Source organism: Hemitrygon akajei, unplaced genomic scaffold (assembly GCF_048418815.1).
Source record: "Hemitrygon akajei unplaced genomic scaffold, sHemAka1.3 Scf000171, whole genome shotgun sequence".
NCBI classification, from domain to species: Eukaryota; Metazoa; Chordata; class Chondrichthyes; order Myliobatiformes; family Dasyatidae; genus Hemitrygon; species Hemitrygon akajei.
The window spans coordinates 657,279-672,608 of NW_027332057.1; positions in this window are offsets into that span (position 1 = coordinate 657,279).

Consider the following 15,330-nt stretch of genomic DNA (forward strand, 5'->3'; position numbering starts at 1 on the left):
CGATATATGGCAATGGCTTTAATCCTTCCCACGAACTTTTTCCAGTGATCTCATCAGATCCCAGCAGGAAGCACCGCTGTAGCCCGCTGCCCTATTAATCCCCGACTCCGCTAACCCTCAGCAGCCCCTACATGGACCAATTCTCTCAGCGACATCATCGCTAACCGCTCACACACATCCCGATTACCGTCCCGCACTTTTCCTCCTCAACATTGACGACTGTATTGGTGCTGCTTCTTGCACCTGTGCTGAATTCGTCAATTTCATCCACTTTGCCTGCAACTTCGAAACTGCGCACAAATTCAACTAGTCCATTTCTGATATTTCCCTTCCTTGGCTCCATCTCCGGAGACAGCTTATCCACCAATGTGTATTATAAACCAACGGACTCTCACAGCTACCTGGAATATACCTCGTCCCACGTTTCTGCTAGTAAAAACGCCATCCCCCTTCTCTCAAATCCTCCGTCTCCACCATATCTTCCCTCAGGATGAGACTTTTCAGTCCAGAACGAAGGAGATGTCGTCCTTTTGCAAAGAAACGGGCTTTCCTTCCTCCACCATCAACTCTGCCCTCAAACACATCTCCCATTTCACGCACATCTGCTCTCACCCCATCCTCTTGCCTTCCCACCGGGGATAGAGGTCATTTTGTCCTCACATACCGCCCCATCGGCCTTCGCATCCCGCAAACAATTTTCTGAAATTTCCACCACCTCCAACTGGACCCTACTACCAAACACGACTACCCCCCTCCATCTATCCCTCTTTCTGCTTATGGAAGGGATCATTCTCTACGTGCCTCCCTTGTCCATTCGTCCCACCCCACTGATCTTCCTCGTGGCACTTATCCTTCTGAGAGTAACAAGGGCTCCACCTGCCTCTAAACACTAATTCCAGGTGAGACGCACATCACTTCTGAGTCTGTTGGGGTCATATACTGTGTTCGGTGCTCCTGTTGCGACCTCCTGTATATCGGTGAGACTCGACGTAGATAGAGAAACCGCTTCGAACAGGCGGGATCTTCCAGTTTGATTCCACTTCACATTCGCATTTCGATATGTCCAAACGTGGCATCTTCCACTTCGTGATAAGGCGACACATAGGTTGGGTCTGTAATTGCACCCCACCCACCTTTCACCACTTCCCTTCGCGTTTCCCTCTCTCATCTTATCTCCTTGTCCGCCCATCTCTTTTCTTTTTATTCCATGGCCTTCTGTCTCTTTCACCTATCAACTTCCTAACTCTTTGCTTCATGCGTCCCCTTCTAAGTTTCATCTATCGTCTTGGGTATCTCTCTGACCTCCCCTTACCTTTCACATCTATTCCTCAGCTTTATTCCTCTCCAGAGCAGTCGAAGCATTTCAGTCCGAAACATCGGCTGTGCTTTTTCCACGGATGCTCCCTGACTTGCTGAGTTCCTCCTGCATACTCTGTGTCTTATACCGATACATTTCCCACTAACCCTAACCCGCGGCAACCGAATCCCACTGGCCTCACGTTCACACCAGACTGCACCTCCCCACCAGCTTTCTCTGACCCAATACACTTGCAACAGCCCTACCGCTGCACCAGATGGATCACTAAACACACTCATACCGACTGTTGACAATGACCCCACACCACTCCACGCACCTCGACTGGTCATACACCGCCCCTTAGCTTCTCTCTGACAACATAGTTCGTCCGGCTTCCAAAGAATGCCACATCGCTTCCCTTTTCCCCACTTCCCTGGCCGCACAAAAGTCCAAGTCCCAATGAACCCTCATCTCGCCAGCAGTTCCCAATGAACTCTTATCTCTCCACGTCCCCAACGACCCAAAAGCCCCAACATTTCCCACTGCCATTGCACTTCAGCCATGTTCCAATTAATACCACAACTCCTCTATAATCTCCCAATTACTCCACATTGTCTGCATCCCCAGTGTCTCCACACATCCCAAGCAGTTCCTACTGTCCATGCCCAGAAGACCTCGACACTTCCGCTAGCTCCCATTGACGCAGTATTTCCTCCACGTTACAACTAATACCACAACTCGTCTCCCAGTTCCCACTGACGTCAAACATTTCCACGTCCCCCGTGACCACACAACTCTCCAGCTGCTCCCACTGACCATAAACCGCCTACATTGCCACAATGGTCACTCTCCCCTCCATTAATTTCCTCTGACCACCACTTCCCAACGACTCCAACGACCTCACGTTCCATATTCTCCCTTACTCCATTCGTCCCCATCAGCTCACACTGCGACATAACCGCCCCAGCGAACCACACACGGCCAGTCCTCTGATTCTGATCCAACATCCATTCAGTCCACACCCTGAAACGGGTCACATGTTTCCCCACCAACACCATACCTGTATCTCCGACCCCTCACTGGTCTTGCCAGCGACACTAGACCCAGTTTCTAACGATCCTATGCCCCATGAATCCACATCATGCGTTCTCCCGCCACGACCTTACTCTTCGCACTCAGTAGACGTGCACAACTCAACAACCACAGAATCCCAACAGCAACATTCACTCATCTAACATTGCAGCCTCCGGATCGGATGTCTGTGAATCTTTGGGAGTAGGCCTTTCGGTCTTTTTGAGCTGATGCTGCTTCGCACGACACTCTGCAAGTTTCCCATCGGCAGTAAAAGTTGGAGGAGCCGAAGCCGGGGTTACAAAGGCGGTGAAATGTACAATCATCTGCTTCAGAACGGGGACAAGTGTGAGAGTCATTTTTTGGGAGTTGAGTATCACTGACCGCCACTGAATTCTTCGAGGCCGTAATCAGGAAGTTAGGCAAGGGAGATCCGGTGGATGTAGTGTACCTCGATTTTCAGAAGGCATTTGCTAAGGTCCCACATAGGAGATTGGTGGGTAAAATCAGAGTTCGTGGCATTGGGGGGAAGATATTGACATGGATAGAAAACTGGTTGGCGGATAGAAAGCAAAGGGTAGCGGTGAATGGGTGTTTCTCGGAATGGCAGGTGGTGACTAGTGGGGTGCCACAGGGCTCGGTATTGGCACGACAGCTGTTTACGATTTACATCAACGATTTAGATGAAGGCATTGAGAATAACATCAGCAAGTTTTCTGATGATACTAAGCTGAGTGGCAGTGTGACATGTGCTGATGATGTTAGGAGAATGCAGGGAGACTTGGATAGGCTGGCTGAGTGGGCAGATACTTGGCAGATGACATTTAATGTGAATAAGTGTGAGGTTATCCACTTTGGGAGCAAGAACAGGAAGTCAGATTATTATCTGAACGGTGTAGAGTTAGGTAAGGGAGAAATACAAAGAGATCTAGGAGTCCTTGTTCATCAGTCACTGAAGGTGAATGAGCAAGTGCAGCAGGCAGTGAAGAAGGCTGATGGAATGTTGGCCTTTATTACAAAGGGAATTGAGTATAAGAGCAAGGAAATCCTTTTGCATTTGTACAGTGCCCTGGTGAGACCACACCTGGAGTATTGTGTACAGTTTTGGTCTCCAGTGTTAAGAAAGGACATCCTGGCTGTCGAGGAAGTGCAGCGTAGATTCACAAGTTTAATTCCTGGGATGTCCGGACTGTCTTCCGCCGAGAGGTTAGAGAGACTGGGCTTGTACACGCTGTAATTAAGGAGATTGAGAGGGGATCTGATTGCAACATATTAGATTATTAAGGGATTGGACAAGATAGAGGCAGGAAATATGTTCCAGATGCTGGGAGAGTCCAGTACCAGAGGGCATGGTTTAAGAATAAGGGTAGGTCATTTAGGACAGAGTAGAGGAAAAACTTCTTCTCCCAGAGAGTTGTCGAGGTGTGGAATGCACTGCCTCAGAAGGCAGTGGAGGCCAATTCTCTGGATGCTTTCAAGAAGGAGCTAGATAGGTCTCTTATGGATAGGGGAATCAAGGGATATGTAGACAAGGCAGGAACCGGGTTTTGATCGTAGATGATCAGCCATGATCTCAGAATGGCGGTGCAGGCTCGAAGGGCCGAATGGTCTACTCCTGCACCTATTGTCTATTGTCTATTGAATTCACCCAGTGAACGATGTAGAAGGAGATCCCTGATCCAACCATTTTTGTGCTGACAATTCAACAAGCGGTCTTCATAACTGTGCTCCAGGTCTCGTTTTGATATCTACAAATAAATCAACCGTCAGCTGTATTTGCAGTTGCCTTTAAAGCCTCCGGCGGAACCATCCTGCATCATAGTATCAAGCAGCGCCATCCAAATCATAAAGTTATTGTTTGAGAAGGTACATCGTACCGTTCCATTCAACATCAATCTCTACTTCGCCGACCACCAGCTCCCCACCAGTTTATCGTCTCGTTTACTGAGTTCAACTGTTTCTTGTCTTGTTTGTATAATCTATCACGAACTGTCTCTGCACTAAGGGTAAACTCCGTTTCTCAAGTATCCACAAAGGTTACCGTTTGTTACTTTACTTGTACTTCCCAAAGTTCTCGGCCCGATATTGGACGCAATAATAACCAGGCCACAGTCAAGATTTCCACAGCACCACACAGTCTCACATAAGAATCGGTCGAGCAGCATCTGTAGAGGGTAAAGGAATTGACGGCGTTTCGAATCGAAACCCTGCATCGGGAATGAGGATCCAGTGCATTTCTGTGTTACCCATGTAGTGACTCATCTTCCTCTTTGATGACACAACAAAATCTGTCGCCCTCTGGGTCAGGTCGATACACGAGGAATTGCAATTGACCGAGTTTGTGTGCATTATTGAAACCGCTCATAACCCATTTCTCTGGAACCCTGGATAACACATGTGTATAAGGAAAGTATCAGCTTTGATGCTGGCACACAATGGATTGTCATGCAATAGTCCATTGACTAGGATGAAACAGGGATACCAGAGCCGAGACCTTGGACATCAGAGGATGCGAGCCGTGGCTTAGAAGACAGGCGAAACAACTGGACTTCAAATTGTCCAAATGTGAGCATCACAGTCCCAGATATCACTGTGGCAGAGAGTAGGCGAGTTTCTTTACCTAGTGTTCTATCTAACTGCTTAAACATCCCTTTGCGTCTGTCAGGGATCAGCCCGTGCTAGAGGCCGCACAAGATGCTGCATAACGGATTGATGCCGGGAATGTTTATAAACCTCCTGAAAGTGTCTGAAAGGATCAATAGATTTGGCGAAAAGGAGGAGACAGAATAAAGACGAGGAGGAGTGGGAGAAAAGACAGGAGAAACACAGGGAACCAAGGAACTGTAGAGAACATTGAACAATTGGAAAGAAAGGACTCAGAAGGAGAAGGAGACACCATGCCGTGTTTGAGAAATAAATACAGACAACCGGAAACAGGTGAGGGAAAAATAAACATTGAGGTCATTCCCTCTACAATGTTTTCCTTTTGTCTATTCTGACAAAAATATTGTCAAAGTTATCACAGATTAGATGGTGTACGAGTGTGGGATCCATTATGGGACATGGTTAGCAATGTGTGTATGCGGTAGCTAAGAAACTGTATGAGGAGGGATATTAGAATGTGAAACTGGGACATCACACGGCAGATGGGTGGGATATAGCTTGGTAAACAGGTCTGAACCTGAAGTTACATAAGCACTCAATTTGGACTGTAGAATACGTGCACAACGCTGGCAGAACTCAGCAGGGCAGGCAGCATCCATGAGAAAAGAGTAGCCAACGTTTCGGGCCGAGACCCTTCAATTAGGACTGTAACTGTATCTTGCCTGGGATCACGGTTTGACAGCAGGAAATTCACAGCCCTGGTAAACAAGGCAATCTGCAGCTGGATGAGAGCAGAGCAGAGGAGATGTGTGAAGGAGAGCCAAGAGCAACTTTGATGGTGACGCACAATGGATTGTCAAACAGCAGTCCATTGACGAGGATGAAACAAGCATACCGTAGCAGAGACCATGGTCTGTGATGCTCACATTTGGACAATTTGAAGATAAAATTTTCCGCCTGTCTCCTATGCATCTTCCGCTGAAGGAAGGAACTTCCTCACCACTTTGGTCACTGTCGCTGTGACAGTGAGAAAGGGGAGACATGCAGAAGCAAAAGCAATAGGGAGTCAGGAACAGGCAATATTGCTCTGTTCTGGCATTCCAGGCAAACGTTTCAGTCGGTGGTGACGGGTGCGTGTGCATGTGTGAATGTGTGCACACGAATGCCTGTCATGTGACGTGAATGCTGTAGCATCTGTGAATGTCTGGCTGCTGCGTTTATCTGTGTGGCAGTGTGGCGTGCGTAACGGATACAGGCACTCTTTCTCTCTCTCTCTCTCTCTCTCTCTCTCTCTCTCTCTCTCTCTCTCTCTCTCTCTCTCTCTCTCTCTCTCTCTCCCCCCCCCACACACACACACACACACCAACAACAACAACAACATTTATGTGTTGCATATTTCCACTTTACAACATAGAAATGACTAAGGACATGTTGAGAATGAGCAAGCTGAGAAACTGAGAGGAATGGATACTGCGAAAGAAAGTGGTTAAAGTGAAGTAGGGACAAAGTGCAAAACCACACATTTTATTGTTATGCATTTGCTGTATAAGTCATGTGCAAATCTTCAGTGACTAGCATCAGTGACCAACACAATCTGAGTGTACGCTGGGGTCTGCCCCCGAGTGTCACTAAAGTTGACATCTATACAGTTCCTCCCCCCCTCAAATTTCCAAATAATGTACATCCTGCTTTGGCCTTTGAGAATCTACCACATTTTCCGAAACTTGACTTACTCCGTGCTATCTGCAAATATACTAATTAGAAAACCAGCATTCTTCTTCAAAATTATTAACACATCTTGCAAGCAGCAGATGTCCTAACCATATCTTTCTACATCATCTGTTTAAAACGGAAGGTGGGAAATTGGACAGAATATTCCATCATTTCACACACTGATGTGTTTGTAGCTCCAGATGCAGTCCGGGTCTGCTCCCCTGCAGTGATTGCAACTCATTCTTTCCATCTGAACTGAATGGATTGTCCCTCAGCCTGAAGAAGATGAAGGAATAAAGATTAAATAACTGACATCTTAAAAAAAATGTCTGTAACAGACATCTGGGGTTAAAGTATTAATAACACGTACGAAACCATAATAAGTAAAGCCCATGGATCATGTTGTATAAACCCTCACCCGAACTGCTGCAAACTTGGGTGCTTAAGTATTAATCTCTTAAGAACGGGGACAGATCTGTCTGTGAAGGAATTCGAACCCAGGTCCAGATCGTTGAAAGAGAGATTAGTCATGAGAGCAGAGACAAGATCCGCGATGCAAGAATCTGTAAAACCGTCATCCCTCAGCCTAGAGATGAGAGAAAGAATGAAGATGAAGGGCAGCAACTTAAAATTCCTCAAAGTTATTATTTCAGAAGATCTGCATGTGCCCCGATAATTGTGAATTCTCAGTCTTTGAGTCTCCAATGCAAGCATCCTTCAGGAGGGTGGGCCCATGAAAATAAACTTCTAGACCAGTTGGTGTAACTAGCCAAGTACTGAAGATCTATACTGATCAGTTGACTGGGGTGATAACGGAGGTCTTTGACCTCCCACTTCATCAGTCTGAGGTACTCAGATGGTACAAGTCAACTTTACTTATACTAGTGCCTTAGAAAAGTGTGGTAACCTATCTCAATCGTTATCTAGTAGCAGTTACATCCACAGTGACCAGGTGTTCTGAAAGGTCAGAAATGAAACATATCAACTCCTACCTGAAAAGCAACTTGGATCCACTCAAATTTGCCTACCGGAGCAACAGGTCCACAGCCTAGTCCCACCGACCTGCACTCAGCCCACAACCCTCCATTCCTTTGCTGCCCATATACCTATCCAATTTTTCTTTCAATGACAAAATCGAACCTGCCACCACCACTTCTACTGGAAGCTCGTTCCACACAGCTACCACTCTCTGAGTAAAGAAGTTCCCCCTCGTGTTACCCTTAAACGTTTGCCCCCTAACTCTCAAATCATGTCCCCTTGTTTGAATCTCCCCTACTCTCAGTGGAAAAAGCCTATCAATCTCAACTCTGTCTATCCCCCTCGTAATTTTAAATACCTCTATCAAGTCCCCCTCAACCTTCTACGCTCCAAAGAATAAAGACCTAACTTGTTCAACCTTTCTCTGTAACTTAGGTGCTGAAACCCAGTTAACATTCTAGTAAATATAGAATACTAACATCCCCTCAATAAGCATGAAGACCCTGGCCTCAATCTCTCCTTATACAATTCGATCCGCTATATCCCCTTTTGCAGAGGCCAATTTGTTGTCAACAACATAACCACAATCTCCATCGGCACAGGTGCACCACTATGATGTGTGTTCACCTTCCTCAGCCACTCACTTTGCAATTATCCCTAAGTGACTAAGCTGAGTTGCAATGGCATATTCACATTTGAAGATGACATCTCTTTCATTGCCCTAATCAGAGATGGTGACGAATCAGCATATGGGAAGTAGATTGAAAATCTGATTGTGATGCCAAAATAACAATCTCTTACTCCATTTCAGGAATGCTGAGAAGATGATTATTGACTTCAGGAGGAGGAATCCAGAGGCTCATAAACCAGTTACATTGGCGGAACAGAGGTAGAAACAGTCAGCAACTTTAAACTCCTCGGTGTTAACATTTTGGAGAACCTGTTCTGGGCCTAGCAAGTAAGTGCAATTCCAAAGAAAGCAAGGCAGCACCTCTACTTCCTTCGGAGTTTGCAAAAATTGAGCAAGACATCTGAAATGTTGAGAAGCTTCTACAGATGTGTAGTGGAGAGTGCATTGACTGGCTGCGTCAGATCCTGGTACGGATGGACCAATGCCCTTGCACCGAAATGCACACGTAATATGGTTAATATGGTCCAGCTCATCATGGGTAAGGCCCTCTCCACAATTGAATACGTCTACACAAAACGTTTTCGCAGGAAAGCAGTCTCCATCATCATGGATCTTATCATCCAGGTCATGCTCACTTCTTGCTGCTACCATCAGGAAGAAGGGAGAGCAACAGCAGGACGCACCCCAGGTTCAGGAACAGTCAGTACTCTGAAACATCAGGCTCTTGAACCAAAGAGGATAACATCACTCAACTTCACTTGCTCCATAATTGAAATGTTTCCTCAAACTATGGACACGCTCAAATTCTCGATATACATTTCTGAACTATTTATTATAATAATTATTATTAATTTTCTGTATTTGCACAGTTTGTTGTCTTTTGTACATTTGTTGTTGGTTTGTCCTTTTAGATGTGGCCTTTCAATGATTCTATTGTGCTTCTGGATTTCCGTGTATTCCGATAAGAAACAAATCTTAGGGTTATATAGGTACTTCGATAATAAATTTACTTTCATATTTTCATTTTAACGGATATTTTCATTTTCTCTGATGTTTGGGAAAATGACCTGCATAATCACTATCAACACAAGTGCACCACAAGGCTATGTGCTTATCCTCCTGCTCAACCTCATTTCTGCCAGTGACTGTGAGGCTAAGTACAGTTTCAGTGAAATATTTAAGTTTGCTGATGACATCATTGCTGTTGGCCGAATCGGTAGTGATGAATCGGTATATAAGAAGGGAATTAAAAATTTAGTTGAATGGTGCCACTATAACAATACTCACTGAACGTCAGCAAAATCAGAGAGCTAATTATTGGCTGCAGGAGGAAGAGATCGGGGGTAATATCCCACGGCTCATTATTGGTTTGGCAGCCGTGAGTAACTTCAAATTCCTTTGTGTTGGGACCGATAGATAAATTCATCTTAGAGAAGGAAAGGCCGAGCCTCCAAATTATTAAAATTTGTCAAAGATTCAACATGGCATCTAAAACTTTTGATCAACTTCTATAGATGCAGAGTGCAGAGTATTCTGTCTGATTGTACCGTAGCCTGGAATGGAAACACCAGACTCAGGAAACGGAAAGTTCATAAAAACTGGTGAATAAAACAGAGTTCCTCGGAGAAAAGCTATCCTCACTTTTGAACACTTCTGGAAAAAGTGCCGCCACGAGAAAGCAGCTACCTTTACCCAGGACTCCCACCCTCAGGAAGGAGCCACAGGAGCCTTCATCCCCATACCTCCTGGTTCAGGGACAGGTATTATCTTTGAGCCCGTACAAACACGCTGGATAAACTCAGCAGGTCGGGCATCATCCGCTGAAACGAGCAGTCAACGTTTCGGGCCGAGACCCTTCGTCAGGATTGAAGAAGGGGGGGGCAGGGGTCCTATAAAGAAGGTGGGGGGGAGGGTGGAAAACCAATCAGAGGAAAAATCAAGAGGTGGGGGAGGGGAAGCAGGGAGGGGATAGGCAGTGGAGTTGAAGAAGTAATGTAAGGGAAAAGCACTATGGGTAGTAGAAGAAGGCATAATCATGAGAGAGCTGATAGACAGCAGAGTGAAAGTGGGATGGGGGAAGGGAGAGGGAGGGAATTACCGGAAGTTGGAGAATTCGATGTTCATACCAAGGGGCTGGAGGCTACCCAGACGGTATATGAGGTGTTGCTCGTCCAACCTGAGTTTAGCCTCATCATGGCAGTAGAGGAGGCCATGTATGGACATATCCAAATGGGAATGTGAAGCAGAGCTGAAGCGGGAGGTAACCGGGAGATCCTATCTGTTGTGGCGGACGGAGCGGAGGTGCTCGACGAAGCGCTCCCGCAGTCTGCGTCAGGTCTCGCCGATGTAGAGGAGGCCACACTGCGAGCACCGGATGCCATCGATGACCCCAACAGACTCACATGTGAAGTGTTGCCTCACCTGGAAGGACTGTTTGGAGCCCTGAATGGTGGTAAGAGAGGAGGCGTAGGGTCAGGTTTAGCACTTACGCTTGCAGGGATAAGTACCAGGTAGGAGATCTGTGGGGAGGGACTTGTGGACCAGGCAGTCGCAGAGGGAACGATCCCTGCGAAAAGCAGAGAGGGGTAGAGAGGGAAAGATGTGCTTAGTGGTGGCGTCCTGGTGAAGGTGGCGGAAGTTGCAAAGGATAACTTGCTGGATCCGGAGGCTGATTAGGTGGTAGGTGAGGACAAGGGGAACAGAGACCCTGTTGTGGTGACGGCCTGGTCCACACGTCCGTCCCCACAGATCTCCCACTTGGTACTTGTGGTCTGAGATCTGAGGGTCCGAATGTCGGGGACGCTCAGAGGAGACCGTTGGTGGAAGAAGGACTACTGAGTGAGCTCCAACGTGACTCTGACTTGACTTGGGCCCCTTTTTAATTTTCATTGTTAACCCTATATTCGTATTAAGATTCATAAAGTTCAATCATTTAATTGCATATGGTGGACTGTCTGATATTTTGCGTTGTGGGTTTGTAACTGGGGGTACATTACACAGCAGCCACACAAACGTGATTTCCCAGTTTGACGGGGCCGAAGGCTGCTTCCCTAGACGAACACGAGATGGGCAAGCCTGAGGGTTACACAAGTAAAGAAGTGAATTGTCTGCATAGCAACAGCATCGGCAGCTTTGCTCTTGTTTGTAATTGTGTGTATAGAATGATATTTCAGAACTCTCAGATAGCTGGGAATCAATTGTAGCAAATCGTGTCCGCCGATGATAGGAAAGATTCTTTAAGGTACAGCACGGGGACGTAAACGAGCGCTTCAGAAACAGACAGATTTTTTTTCCCGGCGGCTGCGTAGATGGAAGCATGCTTTACCCACTGTAAATTGGCTGTGCAGCTGTATTTCAGACGTAAAACTGTTCGAATTTGGAACAGAGCCTACAATAAAAGTTCTGTAACTTGGGTAGGACTATAATTAGGCGCCACAGCAGCTTAGCGGGAAGCGCGACTCCGTTACAGCTTGGGGTGTCAGGGTTCGGAGTTCCATTCCGGCGTCCTCCGTTAGAATGTTGTACGTCCTTCCCCAGAGCAGGTGGCTTTCCCTGGGTGCTCCGATGTCCTGCTACGGATCAAAGTTGTATTGACACACTACTGGTCACTGTAAAATAGGTAAATAGGAGGGTTGCCGGAGCGGTCCGTTCGGCCCTGCGTCTCCAAATAAATTAATAAATCAGGAAAATTGTTATTTTGCTATTTACTGCGAAGTGAATTTCAGACACATATTTAGGAAGTTGTATGCCCACAGAGAGATTTGGATTGTCCGCGCATCCTGAGAAAGCCATTGAGAATTTACAACAGGTACAGTGAATATCATAGGCGCTAAGGAAGTCAGGCACCGTCTGTACAAAGACAAGCGCTGGAATGAAATTTGGGCAAATAAGCTAATCCAATTGCAATGTGATTAGGGAGGTCATGACTCGGGCAAAGGGAGTTCGGAAGTAGTTTGGTCATTTCTGAAGATCAGATTAGGGGTCTCTAATATTGATGGTGGCTCGAGGCCTAAGGGGAAAAGAAATGCCAGCGTGTTAATAGTTAAATGCTTTCTGCGCTCGTCGCTCACAGGTGGAGACCTCTTCCCAGAAAACACAAAACAACTCCAGTGTCTGAACAGTATTACCTGTGTCTTAGGTAATAAGCTCGGCGGAACTGTTTCTACTGACAGAAGACGGGCAAGGTCCAGTTACTGTGCCTTAAAACTAGTCGCAACGGACAGATGGGGCTCGTCAGCCGTGGCTGACAACTCATCTCTGAGATGGAAAACACTAATCTTAAACCTCCGCCGTCTTCCGGCTAAACCCACTCATTGGAAAGACACTGGGTGCAAACCGGAACTCGATTCCATATAGCAGTCATATCTTGTGTTTAATGTTATCTAGCAGTTCCTGCGACGGGTGTGCCAAACTCCATTAGTCCCCGCCGTTCCTCTGGGTTCATCAGCTGCATGGAGAAGAGGTAGTGGAGGCTCTTTGTCAACTGCTGGTTCTCCAGTACGGTCCCGGCTTGTGTATCACGCAGAGAGCGAGGACGGAATATCCATGTCGGCCCCGACCAGCGGAAGGCCTCGGAATCAACAAGACACTTGAAATGTAGGATTGGCAGACATAATGAAAATGGTCAGAGCTAAAACGAGACCCCGCGTGCATGATTGGCAGATGACAACGAAGATTTCGACCCCTGATATGCTGTATTACTGTAAGCATTTTTAGCACATAGAGGGGGTAAATGTTAGTTTTTGCGTTACTTTCCTGTCGGTGATGTCTCGTTTTAGATCTGTTCGCATCTATTAGATTCCTAAATCCTTATATCACAAATACTTTGAAGATTTGCTTTAGTTTGCATGGTCTGAGTCTTGGATGTCTTTCAGTTAGTCCGTGAATTAGTTGTGGAATTTACAGAGGCAGGCAGTCGAAGCTGTGTTGTTCTGTGTGAATACCCTCAATTTGAGACCAATTCTAGTGCAGAATCAATCAGCCTTTGAAGACAATGTAAGACTGGAGATTTCTGATGATCATCGATCAGAAAATCACAAGCGGCGAAATCGAAAGATGAATCCGAAAGGTAAAATGAAGAACCTTGTCTGATTTCTGAGATGACGATTCCCTTGCTTCTGGGATATTGCAATCGGGGCACGGAACTCCACATTACTCATCGCAATTGGGATTTACTTGGAGTATCGTAATGTTGTTTTGTCTAATCCCCAAGGTAAACTGACATTCATTACCGTGACTGGGAGGAGAAAGCAGCAGGGTATAAATTAGCGGCCGTGGAGATTCATCGTCGGAGCATCTCCTTCAGAGAGATCGCGGGCAGAACGAAGGCAGATTGATTCAATCATCATGCGTGCGATACTTCACTCTGTCAGAAAAATATACTTCGTTCTCATTGTCGTGATCGGGATTCCTGGTAAGGACACTGCCAAAGTAACCTCTGCAATTTTGTGCGTAAGATCACTCTGTCCCCGGAAATACTGTGATGCAGATGTATCATTCACCCCTGAGAAGACATCGGGAAGAGGGAGCTCTCCGAATATTCCGAATTTCTCCATTGCTGTGTAGCCACTGTTGACACAGACGCCATGAGAACGATGTTAGAGACGGTCTAGTACTACCGGACACCAGTGCGCAGGGGTAATTTCGTCATGTCGATGCTCCTGTCAGTTAAAATGGATCTGGAATTGGAATTGTATTTTTTTTAATGTCACGTGTAGCAAGATGCAGTGAATTGCTTGTCCTGCATACTGTTAATGCACATGAAATGAGTGCACAGTGTATTGTGGTCCAGCAATGTTTATCAATTTCAATGCCAAGTTAAGTGCGGCAGCGACAGAGGAAGTGCAGAGTGGCTGAACACTGCCGGGCCGGTCGCTTGTGCAGAGGATAAATCTTTTTCTTTAACACTTTACGCCCGATGTCTTCTGGGAAACCTGCCGGTGACCCCCAGTGCAAGGTAGGATCTGTGAGAATCGGGGGGGAAAGAAAATCACTTGTTGGCTCGATGCTCAAACGCCGGGCTATATGAATTTTCAGATGATAGATTATCGGCGTTTTGCTGCACCAAATTTTATTACCACGTGTAATCAGCCCAGAACTTAAACAATATATGAAAGTGCAGTTCCCGGCTGCGGGTCTGTGATAGGTCTGACATTGGAACTGAAGGTGGTCTCTGCTGTGTGGAATGTAATGCATCAGGCAATACGCAGTGAGCACACGATGCTGATACTGGATATCCGGCAGGAAACGCTCGAGCAACTCAGCAGATCAGGCAGCGTCTATGGAAACGAATGAACAGTCGACATTTCAGACCGAGACTTTCCATCCGGATGACCGAAATGTCGACTGTTTCTTCATGTCCATTGATGTTGCCAAGGGACTCCGCCCCACCTGAATTCTGTCACCATTGTGTGTGTGAATGTGAGTGTGTGTGTGTGTGTGTGTGTGCGTGCGTGAGTGTGTGTGTGTGTGTGTGTGTGTGTGTGTGTGCGTGTGTGTGTGTGTGTGTGTTGGTAGTTGGTTATCATTTTCGACAATGAGCTGTTTGCACTATTATCAAACAACACCTGTTTGCACTATTATTAAAGGACCGAATTCATTTAATAACTTGTAGTTAATTTCAACTTGAAGAAACCTGAATACAATTAGAACAGCTCGGCGGATTTACCAACTACTGGAAATATTTCAGAACCGTATCTTAATACTTGACCTCTGTATTCCAGCTCAGGAAATACACCCTGTGTTCCTTCGCATCGACACCCATCAGATGTCGCCAAACTTTACACTATCTTCCGCCCACATCCCTCCATTTACCTCCTTATATGTCTCTATGCATCATTGCTTTCCTGGTGTGAACATCGTTCATCTCGCCTTAATCAAACAATCTCCTCCGGCACCGGTCACTGTCCTCACTCCTCTTTATGCTCGTCATCTCTCCCCTGCGCTCTCAGTTGTGGCCCAGGAGTCGCCGCGGGACGCTGACAATTCCTCGCCGCCCTTCGGGTCGATGCGGTAAGTTTCCCCAGCAGGTTTTCTG